Genomic DNA, 23546 nt, shown 5'->3' on the forward strand with positions numbered 1-23546 from the left:
TGCTGGCATGGCAGTATTGACTGCTTACTCACCGAACAAGAATGGATTAGCCATTTTTCCCTTATTTTCAATCAAGATAATGTGGAAGGAGGGGGGGCAATTGGCTAATAGGGCTAGCATCTCTGCCCCTCAAGAGTACTGGGTAACAAAGTTTAGAGATCTTAAGTCTGTTACCAAAGCAATTAAGTGTGCTGCAAGTGGTAAACCCCAGGCCCGGACGGGGTACCCACTGATCTTTTTAACTACAACATGGAGTTTTGGGCACCTCCTGCCACTAACGCACTAAGGGCAGCAATGAAGGGCGAGGTGATTGATACCTGGAGAGAAGCCGTCATAATTCCCATTTATAAAAAGGGAGATCGAAACTTACCATTATATTATTGTCCGATCTCATTGCCTGACTCCACAGTAAAGATCTTGGGCCGTGTAATATTGAACAAATTGGAAGATTGGGGAGAGGCAAACTCCTTTATTTCAGCAACACAATATGGTTTTTGCTCTGGCCTATGAATGGTGGAACAAACATTTAATCTCACTCTTATATCAGGCAAATATGTCAAAGCCAGGAGAGGTGCTTTACAGATGACTTTCATGGACATCTCCTGTCCTTTTGACCTAGTTGATAGGGATTTGCTGTTGCACATGATGGCAAAAGCGGGTATTGAGGACCCTCTTTTAGATCTCGTAAAACGTATACACTAGGACTCTACTACAAGAGTTCGTTTTACAAGAGAACGGGGCTTGTATGGCCCCTATTAAAGTCACAAGAGGGGTCAGGCAAGGCTGTATCTTAGCCCCTTTTTATTTTATATCAACTCTTTGGGTGCAGTTTTAAGAGCATACAGCAAAGATATCCCCAGAATTGGTTCACAACTGGTTCCGGCTTTGCTATACACCGATGATTTGGGTATTTTAGCTTTAACCGCAAACGGGGTTCAAAATCTACAAAACGGATTTCTTGACCAATCTGAATTTAAAAGTGAACCAACAAAAATCATTTGTTATGACTTGTGGGCTAAAAAATGCTAAATCTCAAAGTTTTTTTATAGGGAGTCCATAATTGAAAAGTACCCGTTTTTAATTATCTTGGGTTTTTGTTAGAGGCAAACGGTTCATGGGACATATTATTAATATTAATATTAACTCAGAGTGCAGAAAATGGGGGTGACGTGATTCAGTTTTAAGATTTGCTAAAAGATTGGGCCAAAAGCCCATTAAGGAGATATTGCAGCTGTATAAAAGCAAATGTCTATCAGTGGCCATATGTGGAGCGGAGTTTGTGGCTCTGCTGCCCCAGGAAACCTACAGGTACCAGAAAATAGTTTTTTATGTAGGCTCTTAGCAAACCCAAAATCTACCTCAAGACTCATCTCTCATTTAGAACTGGGCATAGGCTTTGCAGAGGACCAAATTAAAATCGGTCCGCTGTTATTGTGCTTAAAGCTATGGCACAACCCTAGGGCAGAATTCTCCAGACAGGTGCTAATGGATTGTCTTAGTCTAGAAAATATGTTGGCTTTTCCATGGTTAACTTATGTCAAAGATACCTTTTATACCTTGGGTCTTAGTCATCTGTTCCATACACCGGAAAGTATTACTACCAAGTCTAAAGAAACAGTTAAACGGAGTGTCACATCACATAGAGAGGATAGGAGACTAGGAAGAACACTTGACATGAGTTCAGTCACTAGATATCTAGAAATTGTTACAACTATAGGTGTGAACCCTTATTTGTCCTGGGTTGTTAGTCCAGAGCATAGATTTTACTTGACAAGATTAAGACTGAATACGATAAATTTTTTAGTAGCGTTTCCTATAGTTGGTACATGGTTTCAATCTCTCCCATGTTGTCCCTGCGATGGTACATCTGCTCAGTCAACTTCACACTTTTTACTTTTATGTTCCCTTTTTAATACCTGTAGACAGCGTTTTTTTATGGCCCAGTCTAATGCACGAACACTTTACTTCGTATAAAGAGGGTTTAGTATTAATTTGAGGAAAAAATATGCTTTTTAACTCTTTTGGAGTCAGTACAAGTGATTATAATTATTTTAACATGGTGAAGAGTGTATCTCTTTTAAAATGTATTTTAACTATTTTATTCTGTACTTTGATGACTGTTCAAACTGGCCGAATAAAGATTATGACTATAAATTACATGTAATAGAACATATGACTCAAAACATAATCTGGGAGGAACACAACATCAGGTGGTAAACTCTTTGTAATGAGTGTTGAACCACCTGAGGGCCAACCACCCAAAAATCACAAGCCAGGAGGTAGATGAGTGAGCAATAAAGTGCTGAATAAATAGTACCATATATATCATTACTGGGATGGCTAACAATGATTCCCCGTCTACAATTAACAATGATTTAGAAAATGAGAGAGTGGTTCGGTGAAAAGAAATTCAAATTATACACTTCACGCTTTGGCCAGAAACATTCAGATAAGATCCATGCCCAACAGGCATATAATGGGGCTTTTTGCAGCATCCAATTCCCAGCAAAATGCCTATCCAAGTTCACACGGTGATCTATGTGGATAGTGTGTTCATCTCCTTCCAGGCAAGTGATAGAGCGCCATGTTATTCTGAAATTGTAAGGGTGCATCATAATCACAGGTAGTCCGTGCCTATATATTTAGAGGAAATGTATTACTGTGTGGGTTTTAGAATTGTAAAACTAAAATAGCAGATAATAGTGCGACTAGAGATGTAATCATGTCATTTATGAAGATCAATGTAGTGGTTAATTGAAAAGGTATTTTAGATGATGCATATTGAATTAGTTCACGTATAATGTAATGCATTAGCTTTAAACGTGCACCATATTAAAGTCTGCACGTATAGTTTTGCTTATTCATGTATGAAGTATAATGTAATCAATGCTTATAATGTGATTTTAGAATTGTGTGTTTAAATTGTATGAACGCCTGATCGCATATACAATTGGGAGAAAGGCCTATTCATTTCTTATGTTAGCTGAATTTTGTAGACCAAGAGGTGTTCCCTTGAGAAGACTCTCAGTTAGAAGCAATTAGCAAATTCTGCATGTGGAAAGTTTTCGATTACACGTTTCTGTTGCATATGCAAGGGCACATAGCTCGTTAGGAAGACTAACCCTTTGTTTTAGGAGTTAGGATGGTAGGAGAAGCAACCATGGGAGTACACTGGAATGCAGATACAATACTTTCAGCGGAGAAGGTGCCTGGGACCCAAGGTCACTCCAACGGTTTTTGGATGAAGTAAGAGTTTCGATGGAAAAATACAAAAGGAAGACCTGGCCGAAGAGGTGTGACGAGGGCGTGTTCTACTGTTTTGTGATTTTGAATTAGGGACAGTGCTCCGAGGGTGAAACAGTCGAGGACTAGAGGGGAAACTAGAAGGAGCATCTCAGAACGAGCTCTATAGCTTTGGCTACTGACTTAAGCAAAGTGGGTGTACTTCTATGGAAGTCTTCACTACTGACACCTTTTACTCTCTTGCCTGGGGAAAAAATGCCAAGTAGGGATGTCATTTTAGAGATAGTGTAGGGATGGACTAATTGCTTTTTCTTTTTAGGTAATGACTTCTAACATAGAGATTGGAGCAGTTATTGATTGCCTGATGCTTCTGGAGTTAACTATTCTTCTTATTCTGAGTCGGATGAGACTCCTGCGTAGGATATTCTTTGTATTAGTGCCCATTTATTTTCTTAACCTCGTGATGAGGTGCTTGTATGCGCAACTATTTTTAGCTTTGTAATAAACCCTACATTTTGGAATTCGGAGTCAGTGTCTTTGAAGTATAAAGTTGAAGTTTAATTGGCTATATTGAGAAATTGGATGTTCTTCCCTTCACACTATTCAGCAGGTAAAAAGGTTCAGTCGACCTGAGGATGCTTAGGGATGGTAAGATACGATAAGATAAGAATCCAGCTTTATTAGTTGGTAGCAGAGTTGGATGGTTATATCTGATAGTAAGGGGAGATCTAGATCAAGATAAGAGATTACCGAGTCCCACAGAGTTCGAGCGATGGTGATCCATCGGATTGTAAGCGGAGGACGACGGCGGTTGATGGAAACCGACGAAGAGTAGCGGTGCAGCGGAAGTAGCAGCTCGTGGTAGCGTGAGTATGAACAGGGTGATGTTTTTTAGATTGCGGTGCTGATTTGAGTGTGTGATGTCTTGCGGAGTTGGATGAGAGTCGTGAGATTGAGGTTTGGACCGTGAGCGCGCGCGGGCCAAGAGATCTGATTTTGATATCCCGGGATAAGAGATTGAGGTGTAGAAGACGCCCAGAGTTGAGATTGTTGACCAGAGATTGTGGGAGTCATGAGACGTCGTTGACAACCCACGGATGATAGGGAGCGTATGTGTGAGTGCGTGAGTAACCGACGCTGGTCGTAGGTTGCTGTATGTGGAACATTGAGAGTGTGAATCCTATCTATTGATTTAGAGGCGATTGTCCGGTTGTTTCACGGACAGACAGTTGCCAGATTTGAGGTCAACAATTTCAAGAGACTGTCCGGTCGTTTCGTGGACAGACAGTCAGAGAAGTGATTGTCCAGTCGTTTCGTGGACAGATAATTACTTCAGAGTGTGAATGAGACGCGTGGAAGGGTGAGAAGCGAATTGCAAAGGAGGGGAACTGCTGCGAGCGGAGGAAGGGTGATGTCAGACGGTGCCGTGCTGCGATAGGTCGGTTGGTGTGAGTCGCGCTGGTATTGGTGGATTGACATCAGGGAGTAAACAAAAATACTGTGCTCGAACAAAAATCAGTGTTATCATGAAATGTTTTAAAGTTTTACGAGAATTTTGTAGAGGAGATAGTCATGTGGTCACTTGGGGAGGAGAAGTAGCCCCTCCCGAGGATACTCCAGCACATTACATGGCTAAGAATGTGGGGTTGCATACCATAATTTGCCTTAAAAATTGGAATAAAATGACTCAAGGAGAGGATGAATTGATTTTCCCATGATATGGTACTTTCAGGTTAGATGTGTTGTACCAGTTGAAATCTGTGATGTCTTCTTTGCGACCTCTGCCTAGACCGACACAATTTGAGGCGCTGCACGCATGGATTAGAACAGTGTATGACAGGAAAAGAGATCGGAGTCAGGAAAGGGTGAAGAAGTCGATCAGGGCATAACAAGATGCGAGATGGGATGCATTGGAGAAATGGTGGAGAGTGGAAACGATTGAGGGGGATAGATTAGATCCGCTAATAGAAAAGACAGGTAGTGCGCAGGCGAAGAGTGAAGAGGAAGATGACAGTGATATGGATGACAGCTTGGTAGAGAGATTGTTGTCAGAAAGACCACCTCCATTTAATCCAGATTCTTATGAAGGAAAGTCGACACCAGTAGAAGGGACTGGGGGATCACAGACTCAGTCGAATGTGACAGTAGTAGGGGAAATCTCAACAGTAACAGAGGATATGAAAATACAGTCTCCAGGAGGTACAGACGCAACGGGAGTTGTGAGATTACCGGATGCCTTAATAGTACCGGTTACCATTGGGCCCATAGTATCGGTATATGACTCAGACCAAGTGAAGACTGACAGTCTAGCACAGTCAACTGCAGGAGAGAGAATCAATACCGAGGGAAATGGCATCGTGAGTGGAATAGCACAGGCTCTGAGACCTATAGAATGGAGTACACCATTGCCAGCCACTGCAGACTCCTCTAGAGGACAGGTGGATGGGAGACCAGTGAGACCAAGGTATTTGGCTGAGTCGAGATCACATCTGAGAATGTGGGTACCATCTGCGAGGAATCAGAATGGTAGGACGACAGGGAATAGTGAGCAAGATGATTCAGGAAACAGATCAGTCTCTAGGTACATGGCAGAAGAGAGTAGGTCTCAAGACCAGAGCTGCGAGTATGATGAACGGAATGGTGCAGCTTGTCGAGAAATGTTGAGAGGCGCCATGAGGGCAAAGATGTTGGATGTAGTGAGGTTGAAAGCAGAGGTAGATGAAATAATTAAAGGAAATTTGCCTTTGGACAGAATAGAAATTTATGAACAAGATCAGCTGATTTCAGTAGCAAAGGACGTGACTCGCAAACCGAGGACTGCGCATGAGAAACTGACAGACTTGGCAAAAAAGTACGATGTGGATTTGTCCAGAATGAAGGTGTTGCAGGAAAGCCATAGTTTGCAGTATAGTGATCAAGAACTGGAAGAAAAGAGGGTCATAGGATTGAGGACACACATCAGAGATTTGATTGTAGGGATGCGTGCATGGATCATGCTTGATAAAAGGGAGGAAAGGTGGTCTAAGCAGAAGAGCTGCAAAAAGACTGTAGGAGGGACGCCACCTCTAGGTGGAGGGATGTTAGGGGTAGAGAATTACCCTTCACAAGAAGTACAAAATGGAGGATATGTGCATGTGCCTTGGAGTAGGGGAGTTTTGCTGCATTCATAAATGATTTTCCTCGGCTGAGGGAAAATCCTGTAGAATGGTACAAACAGGTTGACCGTTTTGTTAAAATCTCTAAAGTGTTGTGGATCGATTTGACATTGTAGTACCAGGTGATTTATGGTCAGCTTGTAAGGTTGCTGTTGAATGGCCGACTTCTGAACCAGACAGGGATTCTGTCATGAATGAACCGTCACTTATAGTTATGAAAAAGTTTAAACAAGTGATTACATGGTTAAAGTTGAAGATCTCACCTCAAGATATTGATTGGGTTAAGATAGACTGAACTGTTCAGGAACCAAAAGAGACAGTGCATGATTATTGCGAACGTCTTTTGCAAGCCTTCAAACAGTACAGTGGGTTAGACACCTTAGACCCCAAAGATATGGAACAGTTTGTTTCGAAGTTTGTTTTGGGATTGAGGCCAGAGGTTAGTCTCATGATACAGCAACATTTGCTCTGTTGGCAGAACAAGCCAGTGGATGAAATTTTGCGGTATGCAAGGTACTGTAGTGACGAGGTAGACTCAAAGCACCGGAAGTTGAAAGACAAATTGATGCTTGTCCAAATGCAAACGGCTCAGGTCCAATCTAGTGGAGGGACGCTGGGAAGAAGACAGGGAAATAATCAAGGGAATCAGAATGTGCAAGGTCAGGGAAGAGGAAAACCTGTAGACCCTAAGACGGGAATGGATGTGGCGACATTGAAGACCACTGCGTGTCATCTTTGTCACCAGATCGGACATTGGAAACGCGAGTGTCCCTGGAACCCGGCAAACCAGGTGCAGCAGGAGGGAGAGGTAGCTGAGGTACCTGCACCCGAAGTGGTCAATACAGTGACAAGGCTAAGATCCATGAAAGGTGGACGTTCAGTCCGGAGGTACAAGTTCCCCAGCCACCGAGAGTCTCACAGGGAACTCGGACCTATCAGCAGATGCCTCTTTTTGAAGGGTATGATGAGTACAGCCCAAACCCGTTGGCATGACGGTTCCTGAGGGGGGAGGAGGACTGCACACTTGGAGCAGTCCTGGAGGTAGGCCAGAGAGGACCGTTTGTGGAAGCAGATGTTGACGGTCACCCTACTACCTTTTTGGTTGACACTGGTGCTACCTGATCTACTGTAAGATCAGAAGTAGTTCCTAACCTACCCCTCTCGAGACAATCCAAGTTGTTGGAGTATCGAACAAGAAAATAACTAACCCCTTGACAGAACCGATTCCTGTGAAAATAGGAACTTTCCGAAACCGACATCAGTTTGTGGTGTGCGACTTGAGTCCAGTCTGTCTGTTAGGAAGAGATCTATTGTGCAAGTTAAATTGTACCATTTATTGCACACCTAAGGGGGTTGAAGTACAGACAAAAGATGACAATGCCACCTTTAAGGTTGCCAATCAGCACTTGTGTATAGAAATGTACCCAGCGCTGACAGTGGAAGAGCTTCCACTCGATCTGAGAGATTCTGTGTCACATCAAGTGTGGGACTTCACCATAGAAGAGATTGGATTAATCAAAGGAGTAGAACCAGTGAGGATTCAGGTCAAACAGAATGTAGAATTCCCTAGAACGCCTCAATACAATTTGTCACCCAAGACTATTGCAGGGATTAAACCTGTAATCGAGTCTATGATCAAGCAGGGGATTCTGAAGGAGATAATGGGAAGCCCATGTAATTCACCTATCATGGGACTACAGAAACCGAGCGGGAAATTCAGGATCGTGCAAGACCTGCAAAAGGTCTTAACGATAGTTGTTCCATGTTGTCCAGTGGTACCGAATCCTTCAGTGATATTGTTTCAGAGGCCATGTGAAGCCGAGTGGTTTACAGTGATTGACTTATGCCAAGCATTCTTTTCGATACCACTCCATGAGGAAAGCCAATTTCTTTTTACTTTCCGGCTGGAAACTCGTGTGTTATTATGGTGTCGTATCCCTCAAGGGTATACAGAGAGTTCATCGATCTTTAATCAGATCTTGAAAAAGAATCTTGAGAGTCCTGTGTTGCCGCAGAACTCCGTTCTCGTGCAATATATAGACGACCTGCTCATTGCCCCAGAAACGGAAGACGCTTGCAGGATTGACACTATAGCCTTACTGAATCATTTGGCAGAGAACAGACACAAGGTGTCTCCGAACAAGTTGCAATACAGCATGAGCGAAGTACAGTACTTGGGCTACAGAATTGAAAAAGGCAAGAGGAAGGTGTCACCAGACTGAATTGAGGCAATTATGAATATGGCTGTGCCTACCACTCAGCGGGAGGTCAGAATGTTTTGGGGGATTGTTGGCTACTGTCGTCAATGGATTCCCAACTTCTCTTTTGAGGCGAAGCCCTTACAGAGACTGACGCACAAGGATGTGTGCGATCCGGTACCATCGGACAACAACTGTTTGATGTCATTCTTAAGGCTGAGGGAGGCCATGTGTCGTGCCCCGACTTTGGGAATGCCAGATTACAACAAAGCTTTCTCGCTGTTCTGTTGTGAGAGAGAAGGTTAAGCATTGTCAGTCTTGACTCAGAGTCATGGAGGTGTCCGTAGACCAGTTGCCTACTTCTCACCTACCTTAGATCTAGTAGCTTCTGCGTTGGCTGGATGTCTCAAATCCGTTGCTGCAACAGGTGTCAGCATTGGAAGATGTGAGCGCATTGTGATGGGGCATCCCTTGACTGTGTACGTACCACATTCTGTTGAATTGTTAATGACAAGGACCAAGACACAGCACCTAACGAACAACAGATTAACACGCTACAAGCAAGTTATACTTGCCGCAGAGAATGTGAGTCTGAAAAGGTGTTCTGTCTTGAAACCTGCTACATTGATGCCTGTACCGAATGCAGATGGTGAAGATTGTGAAGACCATGATTGTCTTGATGTGACTGAACTATGCACCAAACCGAGACCTGACATTGTCGATGAACCACTTCCTGACCCTGATGAAATTTTCTTCGAAGACGGTTTATGCCTATGAGACAATGTTGGTCAGTTGAGAGCAGTATTTGCTGTATGTACCATCACGGGAGTTGTTGAAGCTGTTTGTCTAGAGGGAGTACACTCCGCACAGGTAGCTGAAATCGTTGTCTTGACTCGTGCAAGTTTGGCCACTGAGCAAATCAGAATCACAATCTACACTGATAGCCAGTATGGGTTCAGTGTGGTTCATGACTTCGGACAGTTATGGTCACAGAGGGGATTCATGACATCATCTGGTTCACCCATTAGGAATGGGGAGTATGTGAGACAGCTACTAGATGCATTGCAATGTCCTAAGGAAATAGCAGTTGTAAAATGTGCAGCTCATGGGAAGGGGACTGATTTTGTCTCCTTGGGCAATAATTACGCTGATGAAGTTGCCCGTTTCTGTGCAGAGCAAGGATGTATATTTACAGGAGAGAGCCAAGAAAGAACTGAGCACAGCATGATGTTAGCCATGGCAGACACTTGGGAGGAACTAAAACGACTGCAGGATGAGGTTACCGAACAGGAACGTGATGGATGGATCAGATCAGGATGTGAGAAAGGAGATGTTGACGTTTGGGTTTCAAGTGATGGTCGAGCAGTGTTACCAGAAAATGTATTGAGCCCAATGGCAAGGCTGATACATGGTACAGTACATCTTGGCAGAGATACAATGGTGCGAGTGTTTAGACAGACATGGTACAAACTGAAATTTCGTGTGGTTGCTGAAGCAGTGTGTCAGAGGTGTGTTACTTGCCAACAGATAAATGCTGGAAAGAAGACTGTGGTTACTTTGAGTCACATTGGGAAGTCGGGAGGACCTTTCAATAGGATGCAGTTGGATTTCATTGAAATGCCTAAGTGTAATGGGTTGAGGTATATTCTGGTGGTGGTGTGTGTTTTTTCACGATGGGTGGAGGCTTACCCAACACGTAGGTGTGACACTATCACTGTAGCTAAGCTGTTATTGAGGGAGCTTATCCTGAGGTTCGGTTTTCCGACCTCTTTGGAATCAGACAGGGGGACACATTTCCACAGTGAAATCATTAAGTTGCTTTGTGCCGCATTGAATGTGGACCAGAGGTTACATTGCAGCTACCGATCGGAGGCTTCTGGGATTGTGGAGCAGGTTAACGGGACTTTGAAAGCTCGGATGGCAAAAGTGTCCACATCGACGTCTCTGAAGTGGCCTGATGCTTTGCCCCTTGTGCTCATGAGCATCTGCAGTGTTCCAGACAGGAGAACTGGGTTGTCCCCGCATGAGATCCTGATGGGGAGGGCGATGCGATTGCCAGCAGCCAGCTACAGCTTTGATTAACATCACTGATGACTTAATTCTCGATTACTGCAAAGGATTAGCTGATGTGGTCCGTTCTGTGTCTCAGCAGGTGCAAGCAGCAACTGTTCCACCATTGAGTGACCTATGCCAAGATCTGTGTCCCAGGGACTGGGTGCTTGTTGGTAAGCATGTGAGGAAGTTCGGTGTTGAGGCCCTTACCAGGTGATACTGGTAACGAACACAGCAGTGAAGTGCGGAGTATTGCCAAACATGGTGCATGCCTCCCATACCCGCAGAGTTCCAGCACCCTTGGAAGAAACAGCCCCTCTCGTGAATGAAAATCCAGCTGATGTGGCAGGGCCACATGAGAGGGCAAGTCAAGCTGTGGGGGTCGTTTACAGCTGGTTGTGCACCGGAACAAGCAGAAAGGGGTTGCGTCAATCAGAACCTCGATTTCGACTCAGATGAAGGAGTTGTTGCTGTGGGTGGAGTATTCAGCAGAAGGAGGAAGTGGTGCACAGGGTATTCAGGGAGAGAGCAAAAGTGCGATCAGAGCAGACGAGGTTTGGCCCGCATGTCAGAGGCGACTGAATCTGAGGTTGACACCTGAAAGAGACCTTGCTCCGGTGTCTGAAACGTCTGAATCGGAAACAAGTGACGGAGAACAGTCTCAAGGAGGTACAAAGAGGTTGAGGAGAAAAAGAGTGCCATGTCAGAGGTACGCCACCCTGGAGTGGACGTACGTTGGGACTGATGCCAGGAGTGGTGAGCTCAGGGAGGTTGAGGTCCGTGACAGTGATCAGCAAGATTCCTAACGTGATAATCGACGTGGGATTGTTGGTTCCAGGACTTGAAATCGAAGGAGTGCTGACTCTCACGGTTCCAAATCCCCCACTTCTGAGTAGAGTTCACCATCTGATATTGCATAGATTGACCTTTCCGACGTTTGGTTTTGAGCCACCGTCTCATGAAATGATAATTCTTCGTCTTGAACTTTTGCAGCATGTTTTAGAGATCCTTGGAGCTGATCTTATTTTGAACTGGAGTCTACAAGGAAGATAACCTAGGCCCGAGTGGAAGAAGAATAAACTTAGGGACTTTCCGCAGAGACAACGAAAGAGCTAGGGAAGTCTTTCTGTGGATTGTGTAAATAAGAAACTGAAATTGCAAAAAGGGGATTTCCAGCTTTCCGGAGTGTTGTTCGAACTGGTTAGCAAGCAACGTGTGTTTGCTGCTAAAACCAAGAACTTTTCCGAAATCATGGAGGTTGGAGATACACACTGCAGATCCAAATTAGTAGTAGGTACATTCGTAGGTGGAGTTATAGTTTCCATAATCATAGTAGTCGTGGTTTCGTATATAGTCCCACATGAGTAGGCAGTGGAGGTGCAAGAGACCCATACAACCACCACTCCTAGCCAAAAGGAGGTCACCATAGGAGCTGAAAGAGCTTTTCTAATTGAAGAGAGTCGTAGATTTCACATAGATTTGTCTAGAGGTTATTTTAAGCTTAATGCGTACGCCAGGCTGCTTTATGAATATGTGGATGTGATGGATGCGAAAGATTGCTATGTGTGTATGCAGTTACCAGCTTCAGTGGATGAGGGTATTAGGTATCACCACCTTCCACTGATGTATGGGATTTCATGTAGTTTGTTGCTCAGTATATTTTATGAAAGAGGTCAGTTTGAGTATTTCTTTTCCAATTACGATGTAGTGCTTCCTGAGGTTCCAGCTTACAAGCATTTGAACAAGTATGATTACTATAAACAAGAAGATTAGGCTTAGGAAGTATTTCATACCGTCTTTGGAACTAGATACAGCATACGCTCATAGACATAATTTAACATGCTTATTATCAGACGTAGAGAAAACGTTTGTGGATTAAGTAGAAGATAGATACAGGAAACTAAAACTGACACATGATACAGGAGACAGTCCAGTAGATTTGACCGAAGAGGAAAGGGGAGTTATAGTCCTATAGCATTGGACAAAGAGCAGAGAGGAAAGTTGTGTGTAAGACGGTATCAGACCTATTACGAGAAGGTCCCAGTGGGACAAGGTACGTGTGATCACATTTTCACTATGGAAGATTCTGCTAAGAACTTTCTGCAAGGTTCGGTCCAAGTGATACCAACTGTATATTATGTGTGTGGAAAGAATGCTTATGTTAGATTGCCTGCGAATTGGTATGGTACGTGTTATTTGGGGATCATTTTTCCAAAGATCTACCATGCAGAGGATCTGGAGCTTTTAGAGAGTGGAAAGCATTCGAGAGTGAAAAGAGCTGAGCGTGCAGGGGCCAGGGGCGGCTGGTGTACAGGGGCGAGATGGGCATCGCCCTGCCACCGTGGGGGGTTTCAAAAATCCGAGATGGAACACCGAGCAGCTAGCAATAAACTGTGCTGGCTGCTCTGTAAACAAAAATGTGCAAATCTGCCTTTTACTTTGAGGGGGTGGGAGGGATGGCCCTTGGCTCTGGCTTGCCTTGGCCAGGTGAAACCAGAAAACAGTGCAGTGATGAGACACTAGTGGGTGCGGCCTGTGTCTCACTGCCAGGATACAGTTTTAGTTTGGGCGTTATTCCCAAAGCCCAGGGAGGAGCCGAAATCCCTCCATTAATTTGAATGGCTGGGGGCAGGGCAGTCCTGTTTTGAAAATTTTGGAGTGGGGGTGTCAGTGGCCTGTGCCTCTCCCACGAGACCCACAACAGCTGTTTATTATGAAAAGGATTGGTGGGCTGGTCCTGGGGGAGGAGTCCCAATCCAGAATTTTCCTGTTCCTTCCAGGGAGTTCTGTTCGTTCAACCGTTTCCACACTGTCTGCTGCACTCTTGAGTATGGCAGTCCAATCCAGTGATGAGGAGCCCGAGCCCAGGCGTGAGAACATTCCATGGGTGAGTTTTGTAGTTCTTATTATATGGACTTAGAACAATCAAGAACTGACTGTTTTGAATAAAAGGCTTGGCGAGTGCTTGGCCATTTTAAATTAAGACGAACGAGCTCTCTCCAAGGCTTTTAATCGCAACTGCTCTGTCTTTATCGGTGAGCGCGCAAGGTAATTTATTTAAAAATATTGTCTCAGGTCTTTCGTTTCTACAATGCCTCTTCATATACAGAATACACACACGCTGTGTGTGTATGTTGTAAATGGACGCATGGTAGAAACGAAAGGCCAGGGACTCTCGTTTTAATTGAAATGAGTGTCATGCCCCGCGGTCCAGCCCCTGGGTGCAGTGGGTATTTAAACGACGAAGGGCGTACAGACGCCGCTTCGCGTTCTAGCTCTGAGCCCCAGTTCCGTCTTTCTCTTTGTTGCCTGACTTCCGGTTTCCCGTATTTCCTGTTTGCCAGTGTGAAGCCGTGGACGAGTCGCTTCGGACGCGTCCCGGCTCCGGGATTACTACCGCCATTCCCGCTGGCGTATCTAGAGGCGCTCCTTCCATTCCGAGCCGCCAAGCTCGTGGGCGCACCTTCCACCAAGGCGTCCATGCTTGTTTTGCCTTCCCAAGTAAGGTCTAACTGTTAATTAGTAGTGCGGGGTTTATCCCGTCACTCGTTTCTCCTTACCTCGGAGTTCGAGGTGGGCTGTTTGTTATTTCCTTTAGCCGGCATGACCCCTTTGTTGATTCCCTTCGGCTAAAGTCGTGTTATGTTATATGTAAGCCTGTTAAGCCCTACCCTTGCTTATCAGGCTTGTGTTGTGTCGTGTTGTGTGTCAGCCTGTTATTCCAGACTCAGGCTTGTATTGTGTTTATGCCTCCTGTTGGAGCGACTCCACGTCCTGTGCATTAGTTGGAGTCAGACTCGGTGCTCTCACCCCATTTCTAGCATCAAGAGCCTCCCTGGCGCATACACTACTGGTCCCTACCTTATGTTTTCTTAAACCCGCATCAGGCATTCTAGGGTGATTTGTTGCGAGGACCATTGAGCAGGGATTCAGGTTTTCCACCTACCTACTTTAAAATCACGGTACGCGACCTTCCTACACTTTGTATACATATATGAGGAATTACACCCTTGCCTCTTTATATTTCCTATCTTTATTGTTCTCAGCCTCAAAAGGGACTTACACAGTGTACATCTGAGTCCTCCTCTGAGAACCGATCATAAGGGGGTCCTGCAGAGGTATACCTACTTATTCTTGTAGGCCATAGTCCAGGAGGCTGACCTCAAATCGGTAGGTGTGTGGATGGGAATGCAGTAAAGAAAGCTCTAGGGTAGTGCTGTAGTCGTATTCATTTACCTGCCTTTGTGTTACAGCGGAGAGGCTCGTTTATTCCTTCCCAATAAGAACAACACCTGCCTGCTGTCTCGGCTGCCAGAATCATCCTTCAAGACCTGCCTGTGTTTCCCCACCTATCCTTGTTTTGTTTCCCTGTTTTCCCCAGCGTGTCCTTCGTACTCTAGTGTTTGATAGAGTCGGAGGAGCGTGGGGGACGACTGTGGACTTTCTCCAAGGTGCCTGGCGTTCCTGCAGAACATTCGCAATCATTACAGAACGCGAAGCCTAATAGTATATTCTGCCCGAGCGTTATGGAACTTGGAGTGGTTACTCTTGCTGACGTTGCCGGCATGCTCGGCAGCTTACAAGCAGAAACCCAGGCCCTGTCCGCTAGACTAGATAACCTCCAGCGCAGTCAAGGCATGGGGGCCGCGGGAGGGAGAGTAGACGCCACCAACCCTGTGATACAGGTCACCACCCCTACTTCCATCCCATTGGCTCCGCCAGAAAGATTCTCAGGGGATACTTCTCGGTGCGCTGCCTTTCTCAGTCACTGCCAGTTAAATTTTTCCTGTAAAGCCACCTGCTTCCCCACTGATCAGGCCCGGGTCGCGTTCATGATTTCCTATCTTAGTGGGGCGGCCGCAGACTGGGCCATACCTCTAGTAGACCGTGATGACCCTTTGCTGTATGATTACCAAGCCTTCAAGAGGGAGTTCCGCAAACTATTTGATAAACACACTTATACACACTCTGCAGACTCTGAGTTGTTGGCTCTGAAACAGGGTACTCAAGACCTGGTGTCCTACATCACTACTTTCCAGAGATTGGTGGTAGAGTCCAATTGGCCTGAGGAAAAGCGAGGTACTCTATTTTACAGAGGGCTGCGTGACGAGTTAAAGGATGCCCTTTCGCAAATAGTGGACCTCCCCACTGCCTGTCCTGATTTGATAGACCTTGTGGTAAAAATAGACCACCGTATTCAGGAGCGGAAGCAAGAAAAAGGGAAGGGAGAGTCACGCTATGTTCCCACCAAGACCAAGGTGGTAGAAACAGTTAAAGGGCTGGATGAGAGTGAACCTATGCAAATAGGGATAGTGAGAGGGCCATTAACAGCAGAGGAAAGGCAAAGAAGACGAACCAACAGGCTTTGTCTCTACTGCGGGAAGGCCGGTCACTTTTTGCGGTCCTGCCCTGTAAAACCAATGTCAACCAAGAGTTCGGGAAACTAGAAAGCCTGGGATGCAGGGAGACAGGAATCTTGGGCGAATCTGAATTAACAGTCTCCACTTCCGAACTTGAACCCAGACCTGTTAACCATTTCTACGTGTCAGCATATCTCTTGGTAGCGCAGCTAGGGCTACATGTAGCCATCATGATCGATTCTGGGGCCTCGGGTAATTTTATGGATGAAAGATGGGCAAAGGACAATCTAGTTCCATGCATCAAGAAAGAGGTGCCCAATACGGTTTTTACGATAGATGGGCGTTCTCTTGTTTCTGGTCCGGTTACCCACAAGACGGTCTGTCTCCATATGCACATAGATCCCGACCATCAGGAAACTCTCGAATTCGACCTGATCCATTCCCCTCAAATACCAGTGCTCTTGGGCATCCCCTGGTTGCAGACACATAACCCCATCATTGATTGGCAGGCCGCCACTCTCACGTTTCGGCGACTCGCACTTTCTGAGTCTAGGATTGCCGCAGCTTCTGCGCACCCAACCGTAGTGGAAGAGCAGCTGGAACCCGTAACTGAGTTGCCTCTCTGCTACAGTGATTTGAGTGCCGTCTTTGATGCCAAGGAGGCAGACATTCTTCCACCGCATAGGGTATATGACTGCCGGATAGATCTGGAGGCAGGTGCACGTATCCCGAGCAGTAGAGTGTACGCCCTCACTGAGAAAGAGAATGTATATCTCCGGGAATATTTAGACATGATGTTGGAGAAAGGGTTTATCAGGCCGTCCAGATCTCCAGCATCCTCTTCACTGTTTTTTATTCCTAAGCGTGAAGGGGGTCTTCGGTGTTGCATTGATTATAGAAGATTGAACGAGGTAACTATTAAGAACAAATACCCTTTGCCTCTGATTGCCTCCCTCCTTGACAGAGTACGCAATGCCAAATATTTCACCAAACTGGACTTGCGAGGCGCCTACCATCTAGTGCGTGTCAAGGAGGGGGATGAATGGAAGACTGCCTTCTGTACTAAATACGGATTGTTTGAGTATTTAGTAATGCCCTTTGGGCTTTGTAACGCTCCTGCAGCGTTCCAGTTCTTCATAAATGAAGTTCTCTGGGATATGCTGGATCGCCATGTCATCGCCTATATAGATGATTTATTGATCTTCTCCGCGTCTATGGAAGAACATGTTGACCACGTCCGACAAGTACTGGAACGGTTGCAGGCACATAACTTATACTGCAAGCTAGAGAAATGTACCTTCCATACGCGTGAAGTACCTTTTTTGGGTTTTATTGTCTCCCCACAGGGACTTAGCATGGATCCAGTTAAGGTTGAGGCTGTCCTTTCCTGGCCGGCACCGAATACCGTTAAAGACCTGCAGAAATTCTTGGGTTTCGCCAATTTTTATCGGCGTTTTATTCAAGGGTACTCGGAGTTGGCACATCCTCTTACTACCTTATTGCGGAAGGGGGTTCCTTATGTCTGGTCGGCGGCTGCTGACTCGTCCTTTCGGAGTCTGAAAGAGGCCTTCACGCGCGCTCCAGTCTTGCGTCATCCGGATCCAGCCTTGCCTTATGTGGTTGAGGTTGACGCTTCCCAAGTGGCAGTGGGAGGGGTCCTGAGTCAAACTGATCCGGAGACGGGGGCATGCCATCCCGTGGCCTATGTTTCTCATAAGTTCACTCCTGCGGAATATAACTATGCGGTGGGAGACAAGGAACTCCTGGCGATCAAGACAGCCTTTGATGAGTGGCGGCAATATCTATTAGGTGCTCGTTTCCCGGTTGTGGTGTACACGGACCATCGCAACCTCCAATATCTGAAGTCAACTAGGGCCCTGTCCATGAGGCAACTCCGATGGACTCAGTTCTTTTGTGAGTACGACTTCACCATCAGATTCCGCCCAGGGAGAAGGAATGGTAAGGCCGATGCACTGTCCCGGTTGGGTTTTCGGCTTCCTGATGTGCCCACTGCTGTGCCCCTGGTCCTTCCTGAGAAGTGCTTCGTAGGGGGGGTGCTCGCGGAGCGGGTCTTTCGGGATAGGCTTCGTGCAGGTCAACTCTCTGTGGAGATGGGTGATTTTGTGGGGGCGGAGGAGTGGGTTCAGACGGAGGGTTTTGTATGTGTTCAGGGAGGGGTAGTGGTGCCCACTTCTGACTTGCAGACTCAGGTATTAGAATGGTATCATTCCCACCCTTTGTCGGGACATCCAGGCATTAAGAAAACCACCAAGGTCATACGGGAGCGGTTTTGGTGGCCCAATATGGTGAGGGACATAGAACAGTATGTGAAGTCATGTCATGTCTGTGCACAATCCAAGGTTTCACATCTACAACCAGTGGGTTTGCTGCTCCCTCTCGCCTCTCCACCTGGCCCCTGGCACACAGTTTCCCTTGACTTCATCGTGGAACTACCGCTGACCAAACAGCTTAATAACACCTTGCTGGTGGTAGTGGATCATTTCACAAAAACCGCTCATTTTATCCCTTTGACGGGGTTGCCCACAGCAGCAGTGTTGGCCTCGGTCTTCTTGCAACATATTGTCCGTCTCCATGGTCTTCCCTCGGTCTTAATTTCTGATAGGGGGGCTCAATTTGTGTCTCGGTTTTGGAAGAATCTCTGTGGGATGTTACAGATTGATGTTAGACTCTCTTCCAGTCATCATCCTCAGTCGGATGGCCAAACTGAGAGGGTTAATCAGTGTTTCGAACAATATGTGAGGATTCAAGCTTTACAATCTGCAGCTGAGTGGGATGAGTGGGTATGGATGGCAGAAATGTCGTATAACAACAGCCCTCATTCTTCCACCCAACTGACCCCTTTTTTCTGCTCTCAAGGGTTTCATCCCAGGTTCTTACCTCTAGGGATTCCTATTGACAGCCCAACTCCCGCTGCCACTGACTTAGTGCAAAAGTTACACAACATACATGAACAGTCATTGACAGATCTAGAGTTGGCCAAGGTGAGATACAAGGAGGGGGCTGATTTACACAGGAGGATGGAACCTATATACGCTCCAGGGGATAAGGTGTGGCTTTCCACGAAACACATTAAACTCAGTGGTCCTCGCAAGTTCAATCCCAAATACATCGGACCCTACAAGGTGGTGAAGCTGGTCAATCCGGTGGCAGTGAAAATAGAACTACCTACGTCCCTTAAGATCCATCCGGTATTTCACGTGTCATTGCTTAAACCTGTTGAACCTGGTACACGTGTCCCCAAGAGGCCTGCTCCTCTCTCGGTTCAAGATTCTGACGAGTATGAGGTTGAGAAGGTCATAGATTCTCGCTTATCGGGCAGGACCCTCCAGTATCTGGTGCATTGGAAAGGCTACGGGGTGGAGGACCGCTCTTGGGTATCAGCTTCTGACGTGCATGCTCCCCGATTGGTGCGGCTGTTTCACCTTAGGTGCCCCCATAAACCCAAACCGGAGGGAGGGCGTTGTGGGGGGAGTGTGCTGTCATGCCCCGCGGTCCAGCCCCTGGGTGCAGTGGGTATTTAAACGACGAAGGGCGTACAGACGCCGCTTCGCGTTCTAGCTCTGAGCCCCAGTTCCGTCTTTCTCTTTGTTGCCTGACTTCCGGTTTCCCGTATTTCCTGTTTGCCAGTGTGAAGCCGTGGACGAGTCGCTTCGGACGCGTCCCGGCTCCGGGATTACTACCGCCATTCCCGCTGGCGTATCTAGAGGCGCTCCTTCCATTCCGAGCCGCCAAGCTCGTGGGCGCACCTTCCACCAAGGCGTCCATGCTTGTTTTGCCTTCCCAAGTAAGGTCTAACTGTTAATTAGTAGTGCGGGGTTTATCCCGTCACTCGTTTCTCCTTACCTCGGAGTTCGAGGTGGGCTGTTTGTTATTTCCTTTAGCCGGCATGACCCCTTTGTTGATTCCCTTCGGCTAAAGCCGTGTTATGTTATATGTAAGCCTGTTAAGCCCTACCCTTGCTTATCAGGCTTGTGTTGTGTCGTGTTGTGTGTCAGCCTGTTATTCCAGACTCAGGCTTGTATTGTGTTTATGCCTCCTGTTGGAGCGACTCCACGTCCTGTGCATTAGTTGGAGTCAGACTCGGTGCTCTCACCCCATTTCTAGCATCAAGAGCCTCCCTGGCGCATACACTACTGGTCCCTACCTTATGTTTTCTTAAACCCGCATCAGGCATTCTAGGGTGATTTGTTGCGAGGACCATTGAGCAGGGATTCAGGTTTTCCACCTACCTACTTTAAAATCACGGTACGCGACCTTCCTACACTTTGTATACATATATGAGGAATTACACCCTTGCCTCTTTATATTTCCTATCTTTATTGTTCTCAGCCTCAAAAGGGACTTACACAGTGTACATCTGAGTCCTCCTCTGAGAACCGATCATAAGGGGGTCCTGCAGAGGTATACCTACTTATTCTTGTAGGCCATAGTCCAGGAGGCTGACCTCAAATCGGTAGGTGTGTGGATGGGAATGCAGTAAAGAAAGCTCCAGGGTAGTGCTGTAGTCGTATTCATTTACCTGCCTTTGTGTTACAGCGGAGAGGCTCGTTTATTCCTTCCCAATAAGAACAACACCTGCCTGCTGTCTCGGCTGCCAGAATCATCCTTCAAGACCTGCCTGTGTTTCCCCACCTATCCTTGTTTTGTTTCCCTGTTTTCCCCAGCGTGTCCTTCGTACTCTAGTGTTTGATAGAGTCGGAGGAGCGTGGGGGACGACTGTGGACTTTCTCCAAGGTTCCTGGCGTTCCTGCAGAACATTCGCAATCATTACAATGAGTGTCCCTGGCCTTTCGTTTCCTTCTACCATGCGCCCATCCAACATACACACACAGCGTGTGTTTCTGTTGTATATGAAGGGAGGTATGGTAGAAACCAAAGGCTGCGCATTTCATGGTTTAAATGAAATCATGAAATGTGCGCCCTTTCGTTTCTACCGTGCCTCCCTTCCATATACAAAAAAACACACACGCTGTGTGTGTGTGTGTGCGCAAGGCTTTAAGTGGGATGATAAAACGGGGGGGGGGGTCTCTAAAACGAAATCCCACACTGGCAATAATGAGACATCATAAGCAGTGCTGATTAATTAATGGTGCACGGTAGCCTATCTCACAGTGGTAATAGGAGACATCATAAGCAGCACAGATTCGCTGAGAGTATGTTGGTACCACCTCACACTGGTGCTAAAGAACATACCATGAGCCCATGAATTTATGCCGTTCAAGATATCCAAGGCAGAGAGACAGACCGCGTGTGATTGGAGGGTAGCTGTTTTTTAACACCAAACGTGGGCTGTTAGTGCATCATGATGTGTTGTTCTTTAAAAAGGGGTGTCTTTAGCTCTTTCTTAAATTACAGCAAGGAAGTGGCAGTCCTCGTGTATACGGGGATGTCGTTCCATACTCTGTCACCTCACTCTAATAGTAAATGATGATAGTGCTTTACAATGCTTTGCTCTGCAGATGGTGCGCTTTTTGAAAGGTGTCGTCTTCCGCTGGTTAATCGGTTATAGGTTCTGCAAGTGATGTGACTTCTGCTGTATTAGATGTCACATTGTGTTTGCTGATCGTCACTGCGAGTGGTGTAGGATTTCTGCTCAGCCTGTTTCTGGTATACAAGCAGCGCTTGCATTAGTTTGCAGTGATCTGCTTTGTAAGTGGCGGCTAGTACTGACAATAAGAGATATTCTTTCAGGTGTGTGGGCTATAAGTTGGCACAGTCTGACAGGGAAATGATTACTATACTGTGTGAGATTATCTTACTTCCATGACTGATGCATACGCAGCGGTATTAATTGGTTCGTTAAAAATAGACTAATCATGATCAACACATTAATCCTTAAACCGCCGTCCCCACGACATGATTATATATCCTTATTTAAGGTGAACCCTCAGCCTCTCAGTCCAGACCAGTAACTCTCTCTTTTTAGCCCCAAACCCCACTGACCATGAAATAATCCGTTTCTGCACCAGAGGCACAGCGGAAGGTTACATGTGATGTCTGACTTCCTGGAAGGCCTACACTTGGCGCACTCTCATGGTGCCATTAACACTAGGGAGCCGCAAACAGTCATTCAACTTGATACGGTCAAACATTTACAGGATACGGCTTAATGTGTTTGCTTTTTCTTCTGTTCACTGCTGTGGGTTGACAAGGAAAACGGGAGGAGGGTATATTATTGAACTACTGTCGTAGGGGCGTTCAATGTAATTATGAGTGTGGCTTAACACCGTTAAGCTAAAAATCTGTACTTAGCATAGAGTGCTGCCCCACTGGTATTGTGCTTCTTCTGTCATTGCCTCCAGATATATAATACGAGTGACATTAAACTTACAACCAGCCAGGACTATAGGCTTTGTCAATGGTTGTAAGTTGCATAAGATAAATAGAACAAACTTCAGCATTTTCATTATTATATACGATGAAAAGATAGGTGGTTCAGAACCACCTATGTTTTCATTGTATATTATAATAATGAAAATGTTGCAGTTTTTGTGAGCGAGGATGGCACTGCATACTTCCGAGCTGAGAAAGCTGGTTTGAGCGTGACGTCAGCTCAACATCCGGTGATTCATAAAACATGATTATGTGCCTCTGTAATGTAACTGGTGTTCATGTAAAGCGCTCCAAGTTTGTGCTATATAAAATGGAAAAAAGAGCGTCTTTCAAGTCACATCAAATGCAGTGACCGGTGCTACTATTGCAGAGTTTCGTTTTTTCCCCCCCGACCCTGAGGGTAGAAAAAGAGAGCCCCATAGGGACCCACCTTGGCACCTGCTTTTAAGAACTGCCGTTGCTGAGCACCGGCTAGACCTGGCCCACTTAAAGCCCTGTGTGTGTATGTCGTATGTGGGCGCATGGTAGAAATGAAAGGCCAGGGACACTCGTTTTAATTAAAACGAGTGTCCCTGGTCTTTTGTTTGTACCATGCCTCCATATACAACATACACATACACTGTGTGTGTGTGTGTGTATGTAGGCATGGTAGAAACAACAGGCCTCGCACACTATGTGTGTTTGTTGTATAGCTTTAAAATGCTATATTTGGATCCCCTTTTTCAACAATTTGCAGTAAATATGTGGTGTAAAACCAACCATTTAAATCCATTTTTTTCAAAATGTTCTTGCGGGGAGAGAACCCCCCCCCCCGCACCCTCCTTTTGCAGTTCAAGGTCGCTCGCTCCGCTCGCTCGGTCATTATATTAGGGTACAGCTTTTTTCGGCCCACCACTTTCAAAATCCACCAGCTGCCACTGGCAGGAGCAGTGACTGGAGATGTTTTTGGAGCAATCATACCAAGTTTGGGAGTAATTCTGAATGATGTGAAAATTAGAAGATTGGCGACCGTGGTTGATGAGTTGTCGATGAATACAGCAGAGTCGCTGTTACTTGTAGATGGAGAGATGTTGTCGAAAAGGACAATGGTTTTGCAGAACCGCCATGCTTTAGATGTTTTATTAGCAAAAGAGGGCGGGGTCTGTAAATTATCGAAAGTTCAAGAGTGCTGTACTTATATACCA

Source organism: Triturus cristatus, chromosome 6, assembly GCF_964204655.1.
Source record: "Triturus cristatus chromosome 6, aTriCri1.1, whole genome shotgun sequence".
Lineage (NCBI taxonomy): Eukaryota > Metazoa > Chordata > Amphibia > Caudata > Salamandridae > Triturus > Triturus cristatus.